The sequence below is a fragment of the Nicotiana tabacum genome, chromosome 5 (genome assembly GCF_000715075.1).
Source record: "Nicotiana tabacum cultivar K326 chromosome 5, ASM71507v2, whole genome shotgun sequence".
Lineage (NCBI taxonomy): Eukaryota > Viridiplantae > Streptophyta > Magnoliopsida > Solanales > Solanaceae > Nicotiana > Nicotiana tabacum.
In genome coordinates this window covers 50,466,302-50,477,654 of record NC_134084.1, presented here as the reverse complement: position 1 = coordinate 50,477,654, position 11,353 = coordinate 50,466,302, and positions in this window count along the sequence as shown.

Genomic DNA, 11,353 nt, shown 5'->3' with positions numbered 1-11,353 from the left:
ATTGATTCTGAGTTCCATGTTTCTTGGCTTGATTTGAAAACTTTCCTTTAGACCTTCGATTTTTCCTGTTTAAACTTGGCTTATTTACTTATTTACTTATTTATGGGAACCTATGTTATTCTCCTTAAATTAGTGTTATTTCAAGTCCTTGATTCACCGATTTGCTATATGCTAATTCTCGATTATGTCCATATTCTGCAACCTTATTTAGTTTTCTTACCTTATTTGGGTTAACCGTGTTATTTGCTGATTCTTCACTAACTGTTTCCTTAATTGAACCCTTGTATATTTACCCCTAATTGTCTATTTTCTAACTAATGCCTTACTTGATTTCTTTCTTTAAACATTTTCTGCCCATTACCGTTGGTTAATTATCCCTTAATTAAGGGAGTACTTGCATTGATTTGATTCTGATTAGTACTTGGTTCCATAATTATTGCTGAGCTTTGATTCTTGCCTTATTTTCTGCCTATTTTAAAACTATAAATACCCTACTCTTTCACTAACACAACAAACGAACACATTGGTTCAAAAACTCTCTTTCACACTATCACGACCCTAAACTCGGACCCGGTCGTGATGGCGCCTCTCGTGAAGACAAGGCTAGCCGACACTTGCCCATTTCAGTTTTAAGCAGTTAAAAATGAGAATTAAGTCTAAAACATGATAAATGACCCAACATTTAAGTAGTCAACAGTACAATATGCGAAAGAACAACCCAACATAGCCCGATACCGGGGTGTCACTAGTCATGAGCATCTAAAAATCCAGAATAAGACAATAAAGTCTACAGATTTCAATACAAATCCAAAACAAAGAGAAGTAAGACAAGGGAAGAAGCTTTGGGCTGCGAATGCCGGCAGCTACCTAGAGAATCTTCGGATTTGCCTAAGCTGGAAAGATCAACACTCGGGAGCGGGACCAGATGTGCCTGAATCTGCACACAGGATGCAGAAAGTAAAGTGAATACTCCAACTCAGTGAGTAATAGTCATAAATAAACTACTGAGAGCATGAAATCACGTAAGGCACATTATAGGCTATAATGAAGCAGTAAAACATGTAAGACCAGTGATTCAGTAAAGATATTTAAAATCATATAAGTTCAGTTTAAACTTCAAGAATTCCTATTCAACAATTAAACATTTAAATGACAGACAAATAAGACAGATAAGCACATAAAGGATTGCCCCTCGGGCTAAAATGTTAACAATACCAGCCCCTCGGGCTATCTCTCGCATCACAATGGGTACCCCCGCTCGTTAGGGGTGTGCGGACTCGTGGAGGGGCCCCTTACGGCCCAAGCGCAATATCAAGCCATCTCGTGGCATCATCACTAGGCTCTCGACCTCATATCAACAAGCCATCTCATGGCTTATACATCTCAGGCCTTCAGCCTCATAATCATAGTCAATATTTCCTCACAACATAGGCCCTCGGCCTTACTACGTAAAAATCCTCACAAGCCACTCGGTAATATTAAAACATGACTCTCATCCCAAAATATCATTTGAATATCATTTAAGTGTTAAATAGAGTAAAACATGGTTGAGTTGTGAAAACGGTGAAATCTAGCATGACTGAGTTCAAGTATAAAGATAAAACAGTGAGGAAATACAATTAAAAATCCCCTAAGGGTTCAAATAGTTGGCACGAGGCCCACATATGGCATTCCGCCCAAAACATGACGATAGCAAATAGATTTTAGTCAAATAAGCGGTAAAATAGACACTCGGGACAGACTAAGTCACAATCCCTAATAGTGCACAACCCCACACTCGTCATCAAGCGTGTGTGTCACCTCAATATAGCACAACGATATGCAATCTGGGGTTTCATACCCTCAGGACATCATTTACAATCATTACTCACCTCAATCCAGTCAAATCTCTAGCCCGCGATGCCTTTGCCCCTCGAATTGGCCTCCACTCGTGTTGAATCTATCCAAAATCAGAATCACGGCATCAGAATATGCTAAGGGAACAAATCACAAGCGAAAATATTCAATTTACAGCACAAATCCAGAAATTACCAAAACCGACCCCCGGGCCCACGTCTCGGATTCCGATAAAATTCACATCAATGGATTCCTTATCACTCTCCAAGTTCATACGTACCAAAAGCATCAAAATCCAACCACAAATTACCCCTCAAATCCGAAATTCTAGGTCTCCAACTTCAAGCCCTAGTTCTTCAATTTTAGGCTTAATTCCCATAATTAATTAGGTAGATTTCACATTAGATGCGAGTATTAAGTCCATGAATCTTACCTCCAAGTGATTCCCCTTGAATCCCTCTTCAAAAAACTCCAAAAACGCTCAACAATGGTGAAAATAAACCCCAAATCGCGGACAAGATGACTATTTAAACATTCTGCCCATGCCTGAAATCCTTCTTTGCGAACGTGGTCAATGCCTCGCGTTCACGAAGCACAAACCAACTTTGACCAAAAATTACTCTTCGCGATCAGAACCTTCCCGTCGCGAACGAGATGCTTTCCTCAGAACACTCTTTGCGATCGCGTTACCCTTCTCGCAAACGCAATGAATAAAATACCTCAAGCCCAACTGACCACTTTTCTCTATGTGAATGTGGTCCCCTTCACGCGAACGCGATGACCAAACACCCAGCCCTTCGCGAACGCGAAGGCTTAAATCCCAGCCTTCATCAGCTTACCCTTCGCGAACGCGAGGACCCACTCGCGAACGCGAAGGTCATTTCTCTATAACACTGATCTGAAATTTTCTACAATTCCAAACATCATGAAATGGTCTGATTTACCGCCCGAAACTCACCCGAGGCACCCGGGACCTCAACCAAACATACCAACATATCCCATAACCTTATTCAAACTTGTACCAATCTTCAAAACACCTCAAACAACATCAAATCAACCAAAACACATCGGATTCAAGCCTAAGTTTCCAAAATCTTTCGAATTTCGCTTTTGATCAAAAACCCAACCAAACCACGTCCGAATGACCTGAAATTTTTCACACATATCCCAAATGACACAACAATACTACTACAACTCTCGAAATTCCATTCTGACCCCTATATCAAAATCTCTCCTATCAACCGGAAAATGCCAAAAATCCAATTTCGCCAATTCAAACCTAAATCTACTCCGGTCCTCCAAAACACATTTCGATCATGCTCCTAAGTTCAAATCACCTCCCGAAGCTATCCGAATAATTAAAACTCACATCCAATCCCTCTAACACATAAGTCAACATCCGGTTGACCTTTCCATTTTAAGCTTCCTCAAAGGAAACTAAGTGTCTCAAACCTTACCAAATACTTTCTGAACCCGAACCAACCAACCCGATCACTCACAGAACTGATAGACAAAGCATTAAGAAGCAGAAATGGAAAAAACGGAGCGATAACTCATGAGACGACTGGCTGGGTCGTGACACACACTCAAAATTGTTCTACTCTCTCTCTCTCTTTGGTTACTTGCTATTATCTTGAGTTAGCCGGCTACAAGCCAAGGCTAACTATTGTGCTTTCCTGTTCCTCTCTTTGTGTTTACTATCTCTCTACTAGTATGTTCTGATTTCAATTCAAGTCCCAAAACCAATATCATTCTTTTACTACTTCAGTTTATCATGTTTCTAATTTGTTTCTATCTATGGTGTTGTTGTTCAACATGCAATTTTCATTTTTACATTACTGCTTCATTTAGCATGCTAGTCTACCCCTCTTAGGGACATTCAGAACATGTTCTACCCCCTCCCCTAGTAGTCTGACTCAATAAAACTTTTTCAAACTATGTCAAGCACTCTCACTCTACTCCTAAGTCTCTAGGTTCTGCTCCATCCAGTGTTTGTACTGCCTTGGCATCCTTCTGAGATCCCTATGAACTCTGGCACACTGAGGTTGGCCCTTCCACACTACACTTACTCAATTTGGTTTCAAAGTCTAGGTGTGAGCACTGCCCGGGATCCTTGAAATCCTTAGGGAACTCTGACGCACCTAGACAATGACATTGTCTACAAAATTGGCATTTGAGGCTATTGGAGGTTTGGGAAATCACTTGGGCCTGCTTCAGGCTCCCTATAATGTAACTTCTTCTTTTTCTTTATTTATGTAATTCATTCATCTGGTTTGTAATAATTTGTAAACGAATATTGGGGTGATTAGTGAAAAGGGGTGGGTAGTTATTTATTTGTTGGGTAATATGGGTAGAAACCATGCCTATAGGATTATATATATATTTGCTATGTCTGACCTACCATAATAGAAATCATGCCTATAGGATCATTTAATATAATTTTTATGCTTGCCTCACCATGCTAGAAATCATGCCTATAGGGTTAAATGGTCCCAACATGTCTATAGGCTTTATAATCAAGTAGATACCCTACTTAAGCATGTGATCAAGTTCAATTTTATGTTATAGTGGGTAATTACGTTTGTTTCCATTAAATATCATGCAAGTTTCTAATATCAGCTCTTAACAACTAGATATCATGCTTATTAGGAACAATATCAGAAATTCTGCCTATAGACCCAAAATTAGTTTAGTTTAAATAAGTTAGTCCAATTCATGTTAGTTTACTTCGAAACTGGCCTAATCAGTGGTTTATTTTCCTTAAATGATTTCTTTGAAGTACTGCCCTAATTTACTATTAGAAAGCATGTGTATAGGAATTCAAGGGTCCGTTTTAAAATCTGCCTACTGTTTTACTAGATCAAACGTAGTTATCATGCTCTTAGGATATCACTATTCATCGTTTAGGCAAGCCTATGGGGTATTTTCAAATCCTGCAACTCTGAAACTGCATTTCTGCTACTTAAAGTTGTTCAGATTAAAAAAATTTAGTCAGTAGGCAAGTTAAATAGGATCATTCACATATTGGCCTAATTCAGTACTTTATAACCTCTACTTACTTAGATATTATGTTCTAGGATTTGTTTTCTTAAGTGTTGAATGTTGTTTGAAGACGTGCACTTATGTGATATGCTTGAGGAGGTAACTGTGAGCCTTTAACTTGCTTTATATGCAGTCCTAAATTGTTCTTGCCTGTCTCCTAGAAGTTTCTCTTTTTAAGCACCTTAGGGGTTGTCTAGAACTACCCAGATTTAGAGGTCCTAAAATACCCCCAGGGCAACAAGAAAGGGACAGGTATTGCAAACATAGGCATTATCAAGGTTACTAGAATGCTTTAGGCTATGACCAAGGGGTGGGAAGGGTAGATATGAGATATGATAACTACGCGCTAATGTCACGTGTATCCCCTCATTGAGGAGTGTTTATCGGGTATTGCATGGGGTGATCCTAATGGCTAACCAACCTAGGACCCCTCCTTTCAAAAATCCTTTTGCTTTACTTTTCCTATGTGTACACAATCTTTGTCTCATCACTTGAATTATACATCGTCCAACGTGCTTTACTTACAATTATTTGTTTCAACTACTTATTTGTCAAGGGACTAATTCATAAATATAAGTTCAGCCAGGACCCACAATTGTGAACCAAGAGGGGTGCCTAACATCTTCCCCTCGTGGTTATTTCGAGCCCTTACCCTAAATCTCTGGTAATGCAAACCAATCCAGGAGCTAATCGCTCTAGGTGCCCTAATGCACCATAATCCGTCAGGTGTAGACTCTTCAAAATACCCAATTATCAAAATAAAATAAGTTATTACCCCCTCTATAAATGTCTAAACCCGAACCTTTTCTTCCCCGTTAAAAAGGGAGGGAGAAAAAGGGGGCGGGACAGCATGGAGACTCTGCTGGGGATACCTTTTAGGCTCTTACCATAACGAACTTATTTTATGAATTAGTCCAAGTATGCTTTATCTCGTACCCTTCTCCCTTATTTGAATTTAACCGCCCATTTTATTTTAAGCATTTATGATTCTTTATCCCTGAAACTGACTTGTCTCTTTGTTTTCTTTTTCCTGTATCTGTCTTTCAATTATTTAAATATTGTATTTATTTTTCCTACGTGCAAATACTTGACTACATGTTATTAATTGCTGCATAAATCATGCTCCACATCATATTCCACTCATGCATATCAAATCATATAGCAACGCTTTAATGAGTGGTTGCGCTCTTCCTATTTACAACCCTTAAATTCGGAAAGACTTATTTGCGGTAAAACCAGTCGATCAACGGTGCAGTCGACGGTTCCCTGCCTTCCCCCTCAAGTTGTCTACTTGAGGGTACTAGTGTAAAACCTCATAGTAGCCTTACTCTGGTTAAAATTGTGCATGCATCATGGTCAAACCTAGTCGGATCAATATGCTATCCACGTAATGATCCTTTAAGATAAGCCTTATCCAAAAGTCCATCGGGTTTTCCATAATCCCAACGGACACAACCATGTTCTGTGCATTAATTTGGAGAACTAAATGACGATATGTTAATCATAAATGTATAAATAGTCGAGTCTGGTGGGGGTAAGGCCTAAACCTTTTTGTTTTGCAGAAAATGAGGCACGAGGTCCCCAGATTCGGTATAATTAGCAACATCCCACCATTGTTGGTAGATTGGTGGGAGGACCTTTCCTCAAGTGACAAGAAACATGTGAGAAAGTACCTGGTTAACCTGCCTTCCTTGCTAGATATTGAGCCAAACAACAAATTGATTGAGGCTGCCACTTTATTCTAGGATAGTGAAAGGGCTGTGTTTCGTTTTGGCGACATAGAAATGACACCACTCCTAGATGAAATTTGAGGGCTTGCGGGATTGACTTGGGATAGTCCTGGGTTATTAGTACTAGAAAACCGTACTGGCAGGGGATTTTTAAAGATGATGGGGCTGAAGAAGAATGTCGACCTAGTGTGCTTGAAGGAATCTTACATACCTTTCGAATACATGTATGAGATGTATGGCCATAGCAAGTCTTTCTGTACCTACCATGATGAGATATCTCTCACTTCTATGGGTCACATTCACTGCAGAGTGTTCGTATTCATTGTATGCTTCTTAGGCATGATAGTGTTCCTAATGAAAAAGGGAAGAATCCATACTAGGTTGTCCATGGTCGCCAAGACTTTGATGGAAGGGATTAATGGACAAACATAAGCCATAGTCCTCATGATCATAGACGACATCTACAGGGCTCTAGAGCGCTGTCAAAGAAGGGTCAAGCATTTCGAGTGTTGTAACTTGTTACTGCAGTTATGGTTGTTGGAGCATTTCCAAAAGTGTCGCTATCACCAAGAATTTCCGCGAAGGGCTTAGAACGACCATATTGCCTTCCATCACCCCAAGTGGATGACTTACATTCCAGACAAATTTCCTCAGCCAGAAAGTGCCAAAGAATGGGTAGAGTTCTTCGACAATCTGACCGACGAACAAGTGTAATGGATATTTGAATGGTTCCCAACAGACGAATTCATCATCAGATCCAGGGATGCTCCGCACTTGGTACAGATTGGGTTGAGAGAGATATACCCATATGTCCCTATCCGAGTTATGAGGTAAGCAGGTAGGAAACAGGTTGTACCAAGGGTTGTCAAGATGAGTCATTTCAGGGCTGACTTTCAAGACGACGACATCCTTTACAAGTGCCAAGCTCAGCACATGTGGCACTGCAAAATCATTGTAGAGAAGAACACTGTTGAGCCAGACAGGTATCATGCAGGATGCGAGCCTCTCTACCCGGCATGGTTAGAGGACAATCTGAAAGGAATGGTGACACAAGGGGCCGGTCGAGGGAACAAAATCATAGATGAAGAAGCTAAAGCTCAATTCAAATACAACAGGCTGTGCAAAAGGGTCCACGACTTTGAGAATGAGCACCGGGAAATACATGAGAGGAATGTGAGGTTGATCGAGGAATGGAAAGAAATGGAAGTCACTTTCAACAGGAAACTGAAATATCTGGAGTAAGGAATAATGGCACTAGAAGGTAAAGTCATAAAGAGGATTAAAAATTGTCAGAATGCTGAAGGAGCTGAAGGAGGACATCTGGCTAGAGCCTACTTGCTGCTGGGGCTACGCGAGCTGGGAGATCTATATGATGGAGTCCGGAAGATCGAATTTGGGGAAGATCTTTCTAGGACCAAATAGGCTAGATTTATTTGCTTTTTCCTAAAAATGTAATAAGGCCAAGTGCCAGTAGTGACTTATTTTATTATTATCTTAGTGTCGTTTTGGGATTCATCTATTTTATATTATGAAATGAAGCATTTATTGGCATTTAAAGTTCTCCAAATCTATTTGTCGCTAAGCCTTCCTCGGGCATAATGAGGTTCCCAAATTAAGACGCGCAATATGTATTGAAATACTGCAAACATTTCAGGATCCTCACCGACTTGTTACCTTTTTGTTTTTTCCCTTCTTCTTATTTTTATTATTCTCATCCCCTTAGGTTGGTTCACTCATACTGGTCTCATCAGCGTACCACACCAGATTTAGAGGCCCTCCACCTCCTCCTCCTCCAATCAACACAAAAGGTAGAGAAAAAGAAAAGATGGACGACTTAAGTGGAATCCGAAAGGAGAATATTGAGAATGCAGAAACTTCAGATGGCCGTAGTACTTCAGCCCCAAATGATCTAGTCTTGAGACTGGAACAAAAGAAAAACTTGAGCAGGTTCGCAACTTGGCAAACTTGTCACTCACCCTCAATGTCCCCGATATCCACCAACAAAATACAAAGAACCCAATACCTCTTCAGAACACACAAAACCAACAGCCACAAAATCCTACCGCACCAAATCAATACGTAACTCCACCCTAAAATATCAATCTGCTGCCAATAGCGACTCCGCCACAACATCATCATCAACCAATTCAGTACCCACCAACCACCACTTACCACACTCCCCAAAACAGACCACAACCCATTCCTTATCCCCAAAACTCCACCAATGACCATCATTACAACCAAGTCCCTGGCATCCATCAAAGCAACCCTATATATGTGGAAATTGTACCTCACTCTACCCAACCAATCTCATATACACCGGAATCCTCCGAGAAGGACATGCTCATTAAAAACATGGCTAAAGAACTCAAGAAGTAAACAACCTGAGTTCAAGGTGTTGAAGGCGACAGAGGAATAGAAGGTTAGAACTATGAAGATCTGTGCATACAGTCGGATGTCGAACTGCCAGAGGGGTACAAACCTCTGAAGTTCGAAATGTTCGATGGCACAAGTGATCCCATGGTTCATCTAAGGACCTATTGTGACAAGCTTGTCGGGTTCAAGAAAGATAAAAAGATCCGGATGGAGCTCTTTATGAGGAGTCTTACTATGGATACTTTGTCTTGGTATATCAGCCAAAAATCCCAAGAAATGATCGAATTGGGTGAGCATGGCATCAGATTTCATGGACCGGTTCAGGTTCAACAGAGAAAACGCACCGGATGTTTTCTACATTCAAAATCTTAAGAAGAAACCTACTGAGACTTTCCTTGAATACGCTACTCATTGGAGGTCGGAAGCGGCCAATGTCAGACCCTCTTTGGACGAAGAACAGATGGATAAATTCTTCGTCAGAGCACATGATCCATAATATTACGAGATGTTGATGGTTATCGAAAATAACAAATTCTCTGACATCATCAAACTTGGAGAAAGAATCGAAGAAGGAATCAAGAGTGGGATGGTAATGAACTTCGAGGCACTGCAAGCCATGAATAAGGCACTACAATCATGTGGCATATCAAAGAAGAGAGATGTTGGGGCAGTAATGGTGGTCTAGGGCCCAAAATCTCCACTTACCTATCAAATACCTCCACCCACATATCAAATACCTCCGCCGACATATCAAACACCTCCACCCATATATCAAACACCTCCACCCACATACCAAGCATCACCGCCTACATATCAACCTTCATCTCCAAGATATTCCCAACCAGCCACTGTCTATCACACCTATAACTCCCAACCATCCCAATTCCAATCACCACCAGCTTGCCAAAATTATCCAAGACCAAGACCCAACTTCAACTGCAAGCCACCCAGATAATACACCACCATTGCTGAGCCCATCGACCAACTGTATGAAAGGTTGAAAGCTATAGGTTACGTCACTCCTTTTCCCACTGTGGCATTAGAAAATCCATCCCAATGGGTAAATTCGAACAAAACTTGTGCATACCATTTCGGTATTAAAGGGCACATTACTGCTGAGTGACGAACATTGAAGGATAAGATCCAGACGCTAATTGACAACAAGGTCATACAAGCAAAACGAGCCGCACCTAATGTCCGCAATAATCCCCTCCCTGATTATAGAGGTGATGATGTACATGTGATAGAGATAAATGAAGAATGGGACCTTGAGGGGTCGATTGGGCTTATTCGAGAAGGCGATGACTTTAAGGTTGCAGTCACACTTATTCCTATTGTGGTTCATACTCAGGAACCAATTGAGTTTGAGGTAACTGCATTAGTTCCATTCGAGGTGGAAGTGGCTCCACCCGCAGCCACCCCCGCTCCATTTGAAGTAGAAGTGGTCACACCTTTCACTGTGACAGTATCAACCACACCCCCATTCAACTCAAAAGTAATACCCTGGGATTATGTTGCCTAGGCTCGGCGGAAAGGGAAGGCCAAGGTAGAGGAATTTGACGCTGCACAAGGAATGACTAGAACCGGAAGAGTCTATACACCTAAACACCTAGGAGGTTCAAGTAAGGAGGCCACCACTAGGCAGCCTATCATTGAGATCGGGCCAGATGACCTATAGAGGAAAGTACAGGCAAAGGAGTACTCTGTTGTTGACCATCTAAACAAAGTCCCTGCTCAGATATCTATCCTATCACTATTGCTGAATTTAGAGGCACACAAGAGCGCCTTAATGAAAGTGTTGAGCGAGGCTTATGTACCCAATAATATCACTGATGGAGAAATGGCCAACATGGTTGGTCAAGTACTATAAAGTCATAAAATTGTCTTCCATGAAGATGAGCTGCCACCCGAGGGACTGAATCAAAATCGAGCATTGCATATTACGGTGCAATTTGAAGACAAGTTCATTGCCAAGGTCTTGGTTGATGGAGGTTCAAGGCTAAATATTTGTCCATTGGACACTTTGAAAAGGTTGGACAAGGGTTTCTATGAGATACGGGTAGGAAGCAAGAATGTGAAGGCTTTTGATAAGTCCTAGAGGGCCACGATCGGGGAAATCCACCTTTGCTTGCAGATGAGGCAAACTTGGTTCGACGTTGAATTTCAGGTGCTTGACATACCAGCCTTATATAATCTTCTGTTGGGCCGGCCATGGATCCATGCTGCTGGAGCTGTGCCTTCAACACTACATCAGGCCATGAAGTTTGAATGGAACTCCCAGGAGGTAATCATTCATGGAGATGGAAGTAACCCCATCTACACTAGTCAAACCATCCCGATTATTGGACATAGAAGAAGGATAGGAGGGG